The sequence below is a fragment of the Lonchura striata genome, chromosome 4A (assembly GCF_050655825.1).
Source record: "Lonchura striata isolate lonStrDom1 chromosome 4A, ASM5065582v1, whole genome shotgun sequence".
In the NCBI taxonomy this organism is placed as follows: domain Eukaryota; kingdom Metazoa; phylum Chordata; class Aves; order Passeriformes; family Estrildidae; genus Lonchura; species Lonchura striata.
Window position 1 is genome coordinate 10,866,388 of NC_140742.1, and position 17,063 is coordinate 10,883,450.

Here is a 17,063-nt window from a genome sequence, read left to right on the forward strand (position 1 = left end):
TTTGAAAAGCCCAAGTAACACCTGGCTGCTATCAGGATGTTTGTTCTCACCTTTTCTGCATTCATCTCCACTCTGCATTGTGTTCTCATCAGCAAGTTCATGTACCTTAACAAAAAATGCAAGAAGCTGGCTCTACTGAATATATTTTTAGTGTGTCTGGTAAGATTCAAAGTAATTATAAGGTATATTGGCACTTGGCTGCAGTTGGACTAATCACTTGCTTTATCTCTTTGCCTGCAGTTGTGTAGCATGACTGTTCAGCACCAGCAGCTCCTGGAGTCTGGTGCGAGCCCAACACAGATGTTTTCCAGTAGTTAATCTGTGACTGTGAGCAATGTCTCCCAACAGGAGCCTGTTCTAGTTCCAGAAAGACTGAAGGCAATGCAAAGTGACACTGGCACAGCTTTATATTTTGCAGCACTCTCAATAATACTTCCAAACCATGTCTTTGGACTTAAATTTTTTCCCATGTTCACAATAACTGTGGCTTATAAAACTGTCACATTTTAACACAACTATTGTATTCTCCACACCTGCAGCTAAAATAATTACTTCCAAAAGCACAGGTTAAGACCCGTGTCTCTCTGAGGTAAGACAACTTACCCTAAATCAATTCAAGCAATGCTCCTTGAGATAAATTTATGTGAAAGTTTGTCAGCTGTGTTATTCAAGAACTGAACCTCTTTGTGAAGCATAGGCAGAGATTTTTGAATGGTGTGAGAAGAGGTGGCAGATATGAAGAGTCATTTCTATTCCTTCAGTCTTCATGTAATCATGCATTTTTCCGATAGCAAATGTACTAGAAGTACATATCTCCTAATCAATCCGTCACAGTGCTTTTATACATCATGCAGTCATTCTCTACATTATGCTATAAAAAGAAGTTGAATTTTCAAGCTTCAAGGAAGAATACTTGAATTTGCAGTATTAAATTAGTATCTTATTCTAATATTTCTCCCAAAAGTCAAGACGTCTCTTACTTGCTACCTCTTCTTAGGTATTAAAATGGCCAACAAGCCATTAAAATCCAGTCTATCCTGGCAATACCTGTATTTTGAGAGCATGCTTAGGGGTGTAGGTGTTGGTTTTGGTTCTGTATCAGCCTTTGATTATGTGGCAGAGATATATTATTTCACCTTCAGAGGACAAAGAATTAGTCACTTTCTACTGAAGCAGGAATTGTCTAATTATCACAGGCTTAGAACATATGCAGAGAAGAGTATCTCTCTTTCATTATGAAAAGAACATATACAGTCAACATAAGAATAAATTTTAAAGAGCGAAATGGAACATTATTCTGGAGTAGGACTATTTCTTGTTGAAAGTTACTTCATTATCACCTTCAAACACAGTCTAAAAGAAAATATCTTTGCTTCTCATCATTGACTGCCTTAGTGCTCCCCATTAACTAGGTACAACCAGTAGTTCAGGAACAAAATCAAAATATAAACAAGTGTTAATATGGAAGGTGAAGAAGATATAATCCAACAAAAACTCAAGTTAGAGGGAAGAAAAGAAAAATTTTGTACATGGGTATGGTGGTTCTAGGAATTCCCTCCCAGCAATTCTACTTTGTGACAATAAAGCTGCAATTTGAGCCCACAATTACCATTTGACAGCATTTGAGGAACTTCAGTTATTATCTGCTCTCAGAGCTGCTCCAGTACCCTCAGGCATTATAGAATTTCTCAACTGATTTCACTGTAGAAATTCTACTGCTATAGCCTGTAAGTATGCACACAAGGGGGATCAGATACAATAAGTATTCTACAAGCAAAAGAATTGTGTTCTCCCAAGGTGACTGATCTTGCAGGGATGTCGATGCCAATGTGAAAACTTGGGAAGGGATAGGATAATGTTATATCATAACACAAGAGCTCAGTGGAGTCAAGGGTTTGTCCTTCAGGGATCACTGTCCTGGCAGCATTCCTGGGCACCTTTTCTCACTGCAGTGGCACAGCACTCCTGTAAGAAAGTCTATCAGCTGTGGAAGGGTTCTTCTGTCCTGGGAGACTGTCCTGGAGGGATGGCTATCAGCTTACTACCCTTGGATGTGAAGCCATCATGGAAAAACTGGAAATGGCTACAAAAAGATCACAACTCTGGGGTGGCAAAACAACCAATGCACACCAGGCTTCAGGCTGCAGGATCTTCAGGCCAGGTTTAAAAATAGCCTTAAACATGAGTGGATGATTTTGAGCTTCCTTCAATGCAGCAATAGCACTGGATACTTCTCAGGAGCAGGCTGACAGACACTTTCAGCTATATAAAATTTAGATCTACTACAAACTTTGCAGTACAAATTAAAATTGATGTGACTTGAGGCAATTCTTTTCAGCCAAAATAAATAGTTAGAAAGGGTAATTTTGCTGTGCTTATGTTGGTCTTGTTTTTATTAATATTTCTGCTCCTCTTCCCTGTTTTTCATTGTAAACCTTTCTGTCTTCATGGTTTTTTTATCCATTCTAGTCTCCATTGTGTTTGTCACACACATTTTTCACTCTTCCCCTTTTCTCCAAAATAGCTCTCCATGGCCATACTGAATGGACTGCAAAGAAAGGAGTTCCTCCTGTTTCATGCCCACTGATTTCCCACACCAGAGAAAAGATGCTGTTTTTCAAAGTCCTAGTTCAGCTCAGCAAGAAGTGGCCAAGAACAGCAAAAAGTTAGTGTCAGCTCATTATGAGGAAAAAAAAAAAAGGAAAAAACTGCAAAACACCCAACACCTGCAAAGCTAGAATTTCTGATCAGCAGGATGGCAGAGATGGTAATTTTATGGGAGTTCATTAATACCATTAAGGCAAATTCTCAAGAAAAAACTGTTTGCATGACAGGAGTTTAAGCCTTTCTTTGCTCTATTTGTGATCAGCATGGGGTCCAATCAGATCTAATCCATTGGGATTTAGAAAAATGAGATTAAAAGTAGACTGGAATGCAATATTTCAATGGAGCAAATATCCAGAAAGTTATTTGCAGGATGTGTCCTTACAGAGAGAACAAAAAGAGAATATGTCAGTGAGCATGAGCTGCATTATCAATGCCATTACAGCACTGTGGCTCTTCCCAGATTGACAACACCATTCCGGCAGTTTGTGATTTAGGCTGATTTCTTGCATCCCCAATACAATCCAAATAAACAAAAGCTGAACCACACATGAACCCAGCAGCACCTGAATTATAGAACTGATTTCAATATTGGCTTTTCCTTATAAATGCTTAGAGGCACTGAAAGTGATTGCTCTTGAGTTCCCTTGCTCTTTGACTCCCTTCAGTCACTAAAAGGCAAGTTGGATTTTCCTCTTTAAGACAAAAGGATCTTAGCAGCAAAGGCTGGTAGTTTGTGGGGGGGGGGGGGGGGTTTGACCACCATTAAAATTGGGTCCAAAATATCACACTGCTGAGAACTGGACACATTTATTTCCAACCTATATATATTTATATAATTTTTCTTAATTTATTGCTCAACTTCTGATAAATTTATCTGGTTGGACTAAGCACAACAGTTTCTCAGACTCTTCTTATAAGACTTCTCATTCTCCTGAACATTCTAGTAACCTTTCTTTACACCAGTTCCAGTTTGAATTCACCTTAATTAAAAGCAGGAAAAGAAAATTATTACAAATATCCCACCTTAATGTTTCTGTGGGACCTAGTTCAGGTGTTTGTGTTTCCTTTGCTAACACAGATATCTCATCCAGCACAGTGTAAGATTGTGTTTTCCCTATTCATTGAAGTTTTGCACTGATGACTTGCAGTCATCCTATGACTTTCTCCTCTTCTGTCATTTCCAATTAACAAGCTCCTAGCTTATAACAGAATTGTATTGTTTTTGTGCATGATCTTGCACTTTGTCCTATTGAATTTCATTCAGATAGTATTACTGTAGTCCTCAAGGTCATTTTATTCTTCCTGTATGGAATTCTGAACTGCCCCTGTGACAGGGTCCACAAACATTTTATGCTTCAGAAAAATTGTTTTTGTGAATTTCTTTTTTCAAGGGAATCATTAATTTTTTAAAACAAGATATGCCAGGATCATTTCTTGAGGGACTGACTTGTAGCCCCACTACCTGACATAACCCCAGTGGGTCCCTGGCAGATTACAGTAATGGATATTGTCACTGTGATGACTTTAAAGTACTTGAAGCAAAATTCCAGAATATTTTGGTCTTTCTCTCTTAAAAACAGCCACAGTTTTCAGAGACATCCAGGCACTCTACTTATCCATGGTATCTGTTGTTTTGTGCATCTTTCACATTTCTGACTACCTCCATACAGCACATGGTCTAAACCAAACTCATCATACTTAAAACTTCACAGCACTGCAGTTGTGACACCTCTACACTAAACAGGTACCTGTACCTGAGGATGGCCCTGGTGACTGCACATATTTTCTGGATATAGAGTAACTACTTCTTTTATCATGAAAAAGCTACCACAAGGAAAACCCTATGTCTCTAAAGGCAAGTCTAACTATTATCAGTTTGTGGCACTGGAAACTTCCTCAAGTTCAGAGAAAACACAAGTATATGCTAGGTCCAGGACACTGGAATATTGAAATATAAGCTTGAGTGATGAACAAACCAATGCTGACCCCAAGAAAATTAAATTCTTGGCCTATCTCTGATGATCAATCTACCTGTACTACAAATAAATATATTTTTTAGAGTTTTTCCTCCTGCTTTTGGGTTTTCCATCTCAAAGTTTTGAATTATGACCTATCTTGAAAATAACTGTTTTCATAGTATTTTACCAGACAGTTTAGAAATACTTAAAAAAACTGCAGTTGATACATATCAGGACTTCAGAAACATTAGCCACACCACCAGCAATAGTAAAGAAAGAATGAAGAGTGGAAAAGGATCCTTTTACTCCTTACTGGCATATCAGAAGCACAGAAACTTCATGTCAGTTTTGCCCTTGGGTTTATTTACACAGCAAAACAATTCTTGAAATTCAGAAGTCCGTTTCTATCCTACAGGGAAATAGTGAAACAGTCATTCTGCTGTTACACTAAATACTGCAATTGGGAACAGGTATTCTAATGTGCTGCTAGAAAAATGCAGCACCTTGTAAGAATCCTTTCTTCCTGTCCTTTCTGCCTGTCAGCATCCTCCTTCCTCTAGAAACACACAGAGGACACAACATTTATGGGCTTTGGTGTCACCTTCAGTCTGCCTTCTGACCAGGTGTAATTATGGGAGGCCAGAGGACACATCTACACTGATCCTCCCCTGTAACCTGCAGTGATCACACTTGCCAAGGTACAGGAGGTAGCCATGCAGACCTTTACACCACTTCTTAACACCTCGTTTCTTAAATGTTACAGAACATTTAACAATGTCACTTTCTCAAAACATGGTATTTGCTGGACTCTATTCTCATATACTGTGCCACTGCTCAAAATGCAAATGCAGCTCCAAAACATTCCAAAATAATTAGGCAAACTTCATGAACTTCAAGAGTGCAATTAATTGATAGTGAAGTGGGAAAATTGGAGGTTTTCCAAGCTATTTTCCTCCTGGAGCACTCACCTGAGTCTAATAAGCAAAACCCTTCCAGTGTCACATCAAACTCTAAACACATTCATTCCAAAGACTGTAACGAGAATACAGTTTCTGAAAATCAAAATAGTCTTAAAATTAAGCAGAGAGTTTTCTATGTTTTTTAATTTTTTCCTCTGGCTTTTTTTACATTTTTCATTACATAATTGGAAGAATTGCCTTCAAACAATTTTATGAGATCTACAAAAGCTATTTTTTACCTTTCTGAAGAATACTATATATTTAGATTTTTAATAATTAAGCATTACAGCTCACTGTCACATTGTCTCGTAGAATTTCAGAGAGGAAAGTTACACAGAGAAAAAGATTATTCAAATTTACTACAGAAAGAGACACAAACTCTCAGAGTGCATGTCCTATTTTAATTCTCTTTAAAACTGTCAACAGTCATGACAGTAAAAAATTTTTAGTGTCTTGGGCTACTTAACTAATTCCTGTCAGGTCATTCCCCCAGTTTCAAACATTAGCAAATTAAACAAAAAATGGAAGGAGAAAAATAATGAAACACAGGCATAAGTGGCAGGGGCTGTTCTTTACCTCCTCATACACAAGTGTCCTGAGGAAGACAGGTTTTGTCACTAGCCCCATGACTACCAAGTTCTAGAATTCTATGTGAACTAGCACTCTTGGAAGGAAATTGCCATGTGGAGCACAATTGTGGATAAGCATCTAGAGACAGGAGATAACTGGCTTATTTGCAAAACAACATGGGAAGGTCTCCTGTGGTGTTATCTTTGGTGCAGATACCCAAATACCTTTTGCATTAATCAGGAAATTTCAGCATCATACCAAATGGATACTAAGAAAGACCATGTTATGCAAGGACACAGCATGTAAAGAAAACATTCTCCCATTACTGTGATTTATTCCTTACCTCCCACCTCACACTGTTCTCTGTACCAGTAGCTGGAAAAATGGCAGACCCTTCTTTAAGTTGAGAAATTCAAAACATGAAGTGTAGTTGATGGGCTATTTGAAGGGAAGAGTACAAATAAGTACTTTTTAAATAATGCCCTAAAAAGCTCAGTGTCTTCTTATGAATCAAGACAAGTGCTCCAGCTGCCAGGAAGCGCTGGGTGTTTGGCACTGCAGCCCATACCAGGAAAGGAATGCAACTCTGGCAAGCTGTGTCTGGGGACAGGGTGTGATCATGGACATCAGAGTTAGGGATCTCTCATGTTTAGGCTACCTTGTAAGGAGCTTCTTAGGAAACTCAACTAAAAATGGGGGCAATTTTCCTGATTAACAGAGAAAGACTCAAATGCAGCTGTTCTGTCTGGCTGCAGAGGCTCCCAGTGGTGAATGGTGGCTGGAACCCCAACACAGCTGATAATTCGGCTTCAACCTTTCATTTTTGTTGCAGTAAAATCACAGTGAACTGTTTGGGTGCCATGTCAGTGCAACATGTAATTCATCTGTCATTCTGCCTGAATTATGCTCCCTTACAAAAAATGTTGATCTTAATATACCAAAGAACAATTAATTTCAAATATTTGAGTACTTAAAGGCCACAATTCATTTGAAAGGGGGTTGTAATTTCCTTACTTTTATATGCTGTATAGTGGCTATTCTCTCTGATTTCTAGGTCTACAGATAAAGTATTAATAAGGCCAAATTAATTTTGTTCTATGCAAAACATTTTTGTGTTTTATTATCTTACACAAATATTCTTTCATCTTGGCAATACAAAACACAGAAGCCTGTCATTCATTTCTGCCAACTTAAAGATCCATTATATTGTGTGGTGGTTTGCTGTTAAATCTGGCAGGTGTTTTGTTGGCAAATGTAAATAAAGGTACAGCCAGTCTGGAACACTAGGGTATGCCTCACGTTCAAGAAAGCACTCACGTCAACAGCTTGATGGATATACTTTATACCAAGAGAACCTATTTCAATTAAATACCTGTCATTTTAAGAAAGGACATCACAAAATAAACAAGTTGTCTGTAAGAACAACTGTTTTACCTTCACTCCTTCTCTTGAATGATGTCTGTCTTCTCCAAGTGATTTGTACCTGTCTGATTGACACTGAAGTGAAAAGAAAAAAGCACAGAAGGAAACTACACCCAACAGCATGGCCATTTCTCAGAATTTGTGTTGCTTTCTTCTGCTTCTTTACAGGTACCTTCAAATTGCTGCACATTGTGCTAGGTAGGGTGCTGAACACAGTGATCCTCCTTCTCTCCACCTCCCTTACTTTCCACAATCAGTTGCTTTATCCAAAGAGGTACTTCACAGATGCATTTATTGTACCAAACTAATGCACCATAATATAATAAAAATTGTGCTCCCATCTTTCTGTCTCCCTTGCAGCTCTACAATAAGTAACCTTAATCCTGACAAATTTTACCAGCCATCAGCCCTGACACAGCCTGGTTGCTTAAATATAAAAGCAAGAGTTTTTGAACTGTTAAAAGAGTGATTAATTTTTCATAGAATCATAGAAAGGCTTGGGTCAGAATGGACTTTGAAGATAATCTGGTTCCACCCCCCCGGCCATGAGCAGGGACACATTCCACTAGACCAGGAGCCCCATCCAACCTGGCCTTTAACACTTCCATGGATGGGGCATTCACAACTACTCTGGGCAACCCGCTCCTGTGCCTCATCACACTCACAGGGAAGAATTTCTTCCTGACATCTCATCTAAAGCTGCTCTATCAATTCAAAGCCATTGCCCCTTCTCCTATCACTCTGTGCCTGTATAAAAAGTCCCCTTTAAGCACTGGAGGGCTGCAATGAGATATCCCTGGACCCTTCTTTTCTTCAGGCTGAGCAAGTCTAACTTTCCCACCGTGTTCAGAGGAGAGCTGCTCCAGCCCCCTGAGCATCTTCGTAGCTCCCTGTGGACCCAGTCCAACAGGCCCATGTCCTTCTCAGGCTGCGGCCCTGGGCTGGATGCAGTGCTCCAGGCAGGGTCTGAGCAGAGTGGAGAGGGGCAATCCCCTCCTCAGCATTCCTTGGACGCAGCCCAGGACACGTTTAGCAACATTGCTGGGTCACACAGAACTGCTCATCCCCGACAGCCCCAAGTCCTTCTCCTCAGGGCTGCTCTCAATCCATTCTCCACCCAGGCTGTGCTTGTCTGCACCTGTGTGAGGAGCCCACACGTGGCCTGGCTGCCGAGGTTTGCACAGAGCCCCTGCCCAGCCTGCCCGGCTCCATCCCTTCCCCCAGCACCCACCACACCAGTGGTCACTGCTCAGTGTCACTGCCAAACCTGCTGAGGGTATATTGTACCATTCCTGTGTCATATTTCCTTTCGCTTTGTAAAAATAGCATCATTTTCTGTCCTAGGTAAGATTCAGACTAAAGAATCATCTAAGCCAGTGTCTGGGTTGGTTTTTTATTCTAAGTGACTCAGATTACATATTTAACTTTTAAGAGTTTTTCTTTGTTCCTACCAGTATGTTATGAGGGGCTCATTAAATACTGACCTAAATCCATCTCTCTGCATTTCATTGTAGTATGGCAGATTTTGTGATGGTTCTAATCAGGCTTAGTAGAGCTGCCCACCTCAATTCCATTAAGGAAAAGTCAACACATGCACACTTGCACCCTAAGCTATTGGTGATTCCTGGATCAAGCAAGCAAAGCCCACAGAGATAAAACAGCTGTCCTACTTTATAAAAGATATAAAGTATCTTTTATAAAGATATACATTTTATATCTAGCCTTCTTCTTTCCTTTTATTTTTCTGACCCCTTAAAAGTAAAACAATGAAATAGAATACAACATTAAATAAAACCAGAACTTTAAACAAACTTATTAAAATAGCTGGTTTTCAGCTTCCAGTTTATTTTCGGTGTCCCTCACCATTCAGTTTTGCTTTCTATTTTAAACTCTAAATGAGGCTGAGGATATTGAGAAGGCAAGAATATGGCAAGCTATTTTTTCCAATTCTGCTTATTCTACAAATGACCTTTATCAGAACTTCCTTGTGCTAAACACTGCTGCTAGAACTGATTGAATCAGATCTGAGCTGTTCAAATTGTATTTAGGGAAGAAAAAAGTTTTAAGAAATCAGATATATATATGATTTTAAAATATTATTTAAACATAAATATTGCATTAAGTATCTTTTTAAAAACAGCAGTAATGTTTCAGGCAAAAAATAACAAATTTTCCACATTCTGCCTGAAGTGTAGCCTTATAGATATGATAAATTCACTTCCTACTTCACATCCTTTCCACATAGCATCAAAAGGCACTCACAGAGAATAAATTATTTAACGAGTCCTTTGCTGTTAAAAAAGTTTAGGGCAGATTAAAAAGTTATATAACACAAAACCCGCAGCCAGAGCAAATACATATGTCAGAATTTGTTGTTGTTGCTGTAGTTAACAGTCAGTTTGTCAGAACATTAATGGTCCAACAACCCACAAACCAACAGTTAATTGCTAGTAATGATTGGCTTCTTGGGGATTATTGCTTAAATAAATCTTAAAAGTTGTGTGCTGTTAAGTAACTTACAATTTTCTTGAAGTTGGCAGTGAAGTCCAATGGTTAGTTAGTGTAGTCAGCCTTACCATTAATCCTGATCCCCTGAGTCCAACCATTAATTCTAATCCCTTGCATACGTCGAAAGCCAAGTACAAAAGTCCCTGATTGTCTTCAACTATTCATTTGGAAAAATGTTACCAAATATCTTGAGAGTGGAAAAAGAAAAAATTAGCCTCATGGTCTCGTTCATGCTCACAGTAGAAGGAAGAAAAGCCTGAGTGCTGACATCTCTGCTCAGTATAATTGCCACCTCTGAGGTAGTTTAGAAATCCTCATATATAAATTTGCAGTCATCACACATTACTGGGACTGTACATTTAGTGTTTTGCTTCCAAAAATACCAGGAAATTATTAAAATTAACTAAACCTAGATCAAAAGATTATGGCCACTCTGGGGACCCACAGTAATACACAATTTTATCAACACATAGAATGTCATACATTGCATTTGTTAGTCCCTTTACTAACATCAGACCCTCAGGTCAGGCCAATTATTTGATAGAATAAAATTTCAAAAAGCACTAAGAAACATCAATTAGCTGTAGAGAGGGACTTTTCCTTTCATAGATCAAGAGCTAAGACCCTTGCAACAAATGTGAAACTTTGTCATGTGATTTCCAAGGGCACTAGGAGTCTAAGTTTTCCATCTTAAAAGAGTAGTTCTGGGAACTGATAGAGAGATTTGGTCAGAGCCACCAATGTAAAGGAGTACCCACACATTGCAATATGACAATGCAATGTCAGCTAAGTTTGATACCTCTGGATAGTCAGATTCTTCTGGTTTTATATTTTAAAAAGCTACACAGAACCAATTGCACCATTTCTGCTGAGAAATCATAAGATTTCTGGGAGAGTAAATCCAACCCACTTTTAGGTACACAGACATTATAGAATTGCTATCAGTGGCTCCTGAGCTTCTGAAGGGTTTTGTTAAAGGTAACAGGTTCCCCCCACAGACAGGACCATCCTACATCCCCACCAAGCTCCCTGCAGTAAGGGGAATCTCTTCAGGGTAGGGGTGAAGCATAAAGATTTCTGCTATGTGTTTTATAGTTTAAAACATGATTTACAGGGATGAAGAAAACAGCATTTGTTCAGCAGGTTTTTAGTAGGGTGAACAACAGGTAATAAACCCAGAGAAATAATTAAACCAAGTTCATAAGATACAAGGTGAACTAGGTCACAAAAAACAAATCTACATAAAGCACTACTAGTGCGAGTGAGGATAATCCAGAAAAATTCATATCTGCAATATGTTCCCAAACAGGCAGCTGCCAACACCTGTACTTGAATAAACTGAGGCATAGAAATGTAGTGACCTATAAGCAATACTTAAGAAACCTATAGATCCCCACACACAGTCCTTGTGATCCCTTTCTCTCAGAGAAACCTACAAAGTGTGACAATGCATTAATAAATAATAAGTATTTCAAGTCAAAATTTAAGGCCTGAGTTGATTAATAATTTTTTAAGATAATTTCCAAATTCTATATATCCCTAGGGTGAGCATTTGAACTTGAAGTTAAAATTAAAAAATTAAAAATAAAAACATAAAAAAAAACCCCATAAATCCCAAACCTACCAACTGTAATTCACCTTAAATGTTCCTGAAATCTTAATTTTATGAGTCTCTACTGAAATGCATTGATGGGTTCAACTTATTACCTCCTTTTTCTCTTCAAGGTAATGATTCACTTCAGTTTTACATCAACGTGTTAAAACAACCTGAAGGGCGTGAGTATAATTTTCATCATCTCAAATTTCATATATCAAGAGAAATTAAAGGAGTCAAGACATCACTTTCCCATTCTAGTTTCCATCCCATCTAGGTTTTTAATTGAACTGGTTCTTTCCAAGTGTGAATTTTCTGAAGCATTGAATTTCTCAGAACGGATGAAACACAGGGTAAAACTGTTCTCACCTACTGCCAGATCCTCTCTAACCAGTGCTGGTCACTGACTAGATCTCACCTCAGTTTTGCAGCTGTAATTTTCAGAGCTATTTCTTTCGTACCTCCTTAGCTTTTATAGCTATCAGATACAATTCTCATTTTCTAAGAGTTGTTTTTTCATTATGCTCATCAGAAAAAAAAGCTACAGATTTAGACATCCTCAATAGTTTTTCCTCCAGATAAGAGCCACAAGATACCTTTAAACAAAATATATGGAGCAATTTCTGCATAGAGCAATTACATACAAGAAAAGGTTGTGTGGGTATTGAGAGAGCTGTGCTATGATCAGTATTTTTTTCTTTACTACAGCAGTGGTACCTAAGCTCTGACTATTTTGAACACTATTTTCAGGTATTTTTGCAAGCAACAGAATCCTTAGGCATGGTATACTTGCTGACATCGCTGCTTACACTTTGTATATGTATAGATATTTATCCTTAAGAATTCCTTGTCTGGGGAATTCTAGTCTGATGTATAGAAGAAAATGTTAAAGATTGCAAAAGTTTGCCTTGGACTCCCTTAGCTACTCACAAAACAACAACTTACACTGATCACACAATGAAACTCTGAGTCTCATAGACACCACGGTGACCCTCACAGGACTGACTCTTAACCTCATACCTCATGGAAATGCTATTCCTGTTTTTAATAAATTTATTAAGTTCCATCCCTGTCACAATACACACAGTACAGGTGGAAGAGATATCACCTAACCATTCATTCCTGTGAGCGAACACAAATCAAAGTACAAGCAGGAAAACACTGCACAATGGGGTTACAAAGAGCAATGCCAGCTTTCACCTCCTCCTCACTCTGCCCTCTGTCCTGTAGTACCAAGGCAGGTGAAATGAGCATTTGTGACCTCGGGCTCCATCCCACCCCAGCCCTCAGACACCTCAGCAGGTGCCTGCGTTCCCACAGGCTTGCAGCAGGCGACCCTGTAAAGAGAATATCGTAACCACTCACTGCAATAGTACATCAATTATTTGTTAGCAGCAATACTAACCTGCCACAAGACAGCTGCCTCGGGAAAGTTTAGAAAAGTCTTAATAAAATATGCATAAGTAACTATGAAAATATAGTAGATAACTGTCAAAATAACTTTGAATACAGCAAAGCATATCTGCTGACTTTCCAGCACAAAAAGAATTTATGGTAATAAGTTTTGGAAAGTAATACAGCCGTGTTGCTAAAAATGCAGAGCAGCTGCTTCAGTTATTATAAAATGGCTAATTTTTACTCATTTGTGACATGGTTTTGTAGATGGGTAACAGCTGCAGTTTCACCCAGCTGCATCCTGATGCTAAATGCACACTTTAAGCCATCAGATGAAAGTATAGATTGCTTTACTTTACAGCACTAAGTACCAGCGCCTTTCTAAGAAATACCCTGAAGGTCATTGGCAATTAAAGGTCCCCAAGGTCTCTTTCACTCGGGGATGGTGACAGGCAGACACAAGGTCTCCACAAGTCAGACACTGTATAGCAACATAGCAAGTAGTAACTGAGCTGCATGGATTTAAAAGGATGTTGAAAGGGCTTCCTACCTGGTACAAGTTGCTACTCCCCCTCACAGCCTGGAACCCTAGATGCTGGCTCTTCTCCTTAATTGCTGAGGTAACACGAATTTCTCTAGTAAGAAGTGGGAAAAAAAAAAGAAAAAAAAAAAAAGAAAGAAAGGTTCTATTGGCTGCTGCCTCCTTCTTAGAAAGGTTACTTCAAATGCCTCTCTCGCTCCCTATTTATTTTCTCTCCCTCCCAGAAGAGCAGTTTAGAGGGAGAGTAACGGAGTGTTTATCCTGGCTCTGAGGATGCACGCGTGTGCGATAACTGCCTGCTCCCTGCAGTATAGCCGGCATGATGTGATGTGCATACTAAAGCAGTTTGCATTAGGCAAGGCTTAGCAGAGCCAGCTTCCCAGTCTCCACCTTCCGTATCACACAACCAGCCTGCTGCCCTGAACAGAGAGGGGCTATAATGACAGGACGGTAGGGCTCTGATTGGAGTATAAATGCATTTTCTTTGAAGATAGTCTTTAAGGAAAAGGTTATATTTATGTATCGCCTCACCTATGAGAACACAGCAGCAGCTGGGAGTGAAAATACAATACAGTCATACAAATGTACAAAAATTCCCTGTTGTTTGCTGTCATATGACAGATGATACTGAAAGCAAAAACTAATGAGACATCTCCAGTTAGGAAACATTTATCTGCTGCCATCTATCAAGCAAGCAAAGGCGTAAATAAATAAATAACGCCCCGAAGAACAGAGAGGCTTAAATGTCTACAAGCTCAAAGATAAATGCGTGATATTTATACACTTTAGTCATGACTGAACAACAGATACATTATGAACAAGAATTAGCTCTAAAGTACTACATTTATCATAAATCTATATAAATATTAGAGAAGGGCTCAAGATGTAAAGCCCTGATTTGGATTTTGAACACTCCACAGCTCAGGAGTGCCTCAATCTGGGGATTTGGCTCTGGCCTCTCTGTCCATATTAGCTGCTCATGCACACACTTACGGAAGTACACAAAATAAGTAAGACTATAAACAATTATACAAGAAATCTCTTTGTTTGCCCAGGTGTAAGAGTACAGTAGTAAAGGCTACTCTGTTGGCTGCTTATACTTATTCTTTTTTTTTTTTTTTTTATCAGGGATTTAGTTCTTAGTTACAAAGCATATTTCCAAAATACACATAGAGTTGGACTATTGTGCAACTCTATAAAATATCTGGGCATCCTTTCTGGATGATCCCCTTAGGAGCATCAGGAGTCACCAGGGACATGTTTCTTCCTCTGCCCTACACTAGGCCTGACCAACCTAGAGGTAGGGAACTTCTCCTGAATTGTCTGTCTATTCAGAGTAATTTTATAGCCATATAGTCTTTGCTCTATATTCAACTGTTCTACAATTAATTTTTCTCCCTCCATGCTGTTTACCTCTCTGGAATGTTTATGAACATTTAAATCACCTTTGGATAGATGATTTAAGGGAGCTACCTCAGTCTTTTCCTTATGTGGACACTTTTGACCTGCCTGGCAGCAGTATCAAGTGGGGAGGTTGGTTTGGTTGGTTTTGTTTTTATATTAAGCACGAGTGACTAAGACTGTGCTGATGTTCCAGCAGACAGCTGAAAAACATTTTGTAATTACAATGTTAGTATATTTTCCTCTCTATTAGAAAAAGATTGCAGTGCTTTGAAAGATTGTGTTTACCTTTTTATGGCTCCATCATTCAGGGAACCCTAATCATCTTGTATCAACTTGTACACCTAAAGCCTTCTCACTGGATGAGTTCTCACTTTGCAGAAGTTAATGTTAGGGTTTCCCACATCCGTGGATCTGATTTCCATACTAGATTTTACTTTCATTCACAAAGTTCTTGCTGGTCTCTATTTTGTATATGATATTGTAATACTCCTTTATACTGACAATGCCTCTTATCTTCTCATGCAGCAGATTTTATCACACAACATTTATGCAAGGATTTTAAATATATGTTTTATTATTACCAAGACTGATTATTGATGAATTGTACAAGTAAATTTCTTTCAGTCTATTACTCCCATATGTAAAGCTTCAAGTCTGCAAAAAGCGCTGGGATATGGATGCAAAAAACACTTATACAAAATATCTCCATTCAATGCCACAGTGCCATATAGTGTGATAAATCTATAGCTGGACATCCACATAATGAACTGTCCTTTCATTTCCATATCTTGAATGAAAGTTCCCAAAAAAGTTCTGGAAACATTGTGTTAAAGGAAAAGAAAAAAAAAAAAACAAAAAAACCCCAGAAAGACAGCCCCACACTTGAATTAGTGCCACTACTTAAGGACAGACTACAGGTCTGGTTTTTAGTTCTGTATTAAAAATCTGGGGATCTAGTTAAAGTCTTCATCAGAACGTTGGCAGTGATGCTGATGTGTGCAGACACAGGTGCACAATAATATATATATTATTCACAGCACTGAAGTACTGAAGCTTCACAACCTTATAAGATGACAAAAGACTCTTGAGTTGTTTCTTCTCTTTTGCTGTGTGTAGCTTTGATATCTTTTAAAAGATTGTGGTTTTTGCTCACTATTAGTTATGAAGCTTGAAATCTCTATTCCAAGTATAGTCTAAATTGACTCAAATATTGTCACTATGGACATAAATAATTTAAGTCAGGAACTGCTGAAATTAATTGCAAGCCTTAACCATTTTTCATGCATTTTTGTTTAAGACCCAGCATATCACTTTGAAGATATCCGTAAAGATACCTATATCAAACATACATATATGCACAGACATCTGTGTACAGATTGTAAATTACCCTAAGATTTTCAATAGAGCACTCCACTACCCACAGTCAGTTAAAGAAGACTGGAAAAGAAGGTGTTTTATATATATATACATACACAATTGCTGCCAGGGGTTCCTCAAAAGGCTAGCAACAGGGAAAAATTAAACTGCCTGTAGCCAATTTTAATACAACCTGTTATTCTTCCGATCCTATGACAGACATGAGTTCTGAGTGAAATAGAAGTAACATTTGGCTGGCTAAAAAATCTTTACAGACAACTCTGCCAACAGACATTACACATTAACATTGACAATGTCTGATGTTCATTGTGCAAACATTCTCCTTGTGTTTCAAGTCAGAGCCAAAAGATATTTTATGGCTTACATAAAGTTTAGTGGCAACAGCAGAGGCATATTTTTATGGACAGTAGAGTAAAAGTCCCCCTGTTCCTGAAAAGGCTATTGGGAAACAGCTGGCAGTCACTGCCTGTTGAAAAGTGCAGATATTGGAATAGAGTATAAAATATACCTGTCACTCATGCTTGCAAGGGTGGACACAAGCAGCAGCCACAAAATATTTTCTAGGTATTAATCACATCTTCCAAGAAAACTTTAGAATCTGAGTAACAAAATAATCAATTCCCACTGACATAGAATAGAGGTGGGTTTGGTTGGTTATTTTTGGGGGGTGGTTAGGAAGGAAATGGGAAGGAGCCGTTCTAAAAATCCTGATTCCTTTGAAACACAAA

At 38.5% G+C, this 17,063-nt stretch overlaps 1 protein-coding gene across 6 annotated transcripts in view; it reads right to left on the reverse strand.

Annotated features, from left to right (window-relative positions):
- The window catches only part of TENM1 (teneurin transmembrane protein 1), a 793,032-nt gene extending 779,150 nt beyond the window's left edge, over nt 1–13,882 (reverse strand). For all 6 annotated transcript variants that reach the window (XM_085571039.1, XM_077786535.2, XM_085571036.1 and 3 more), the window contains exon 1: nt 13,564–13,882. The gene's annotated coding sequence lies outside the window, so the exon portion shown is untranslated. The remainder of the gene's footprint in view (nt 1–13,563) is intronic.
- Nucleotides 13,883–17,063: the final 3,181 nt, after the last annotated feature.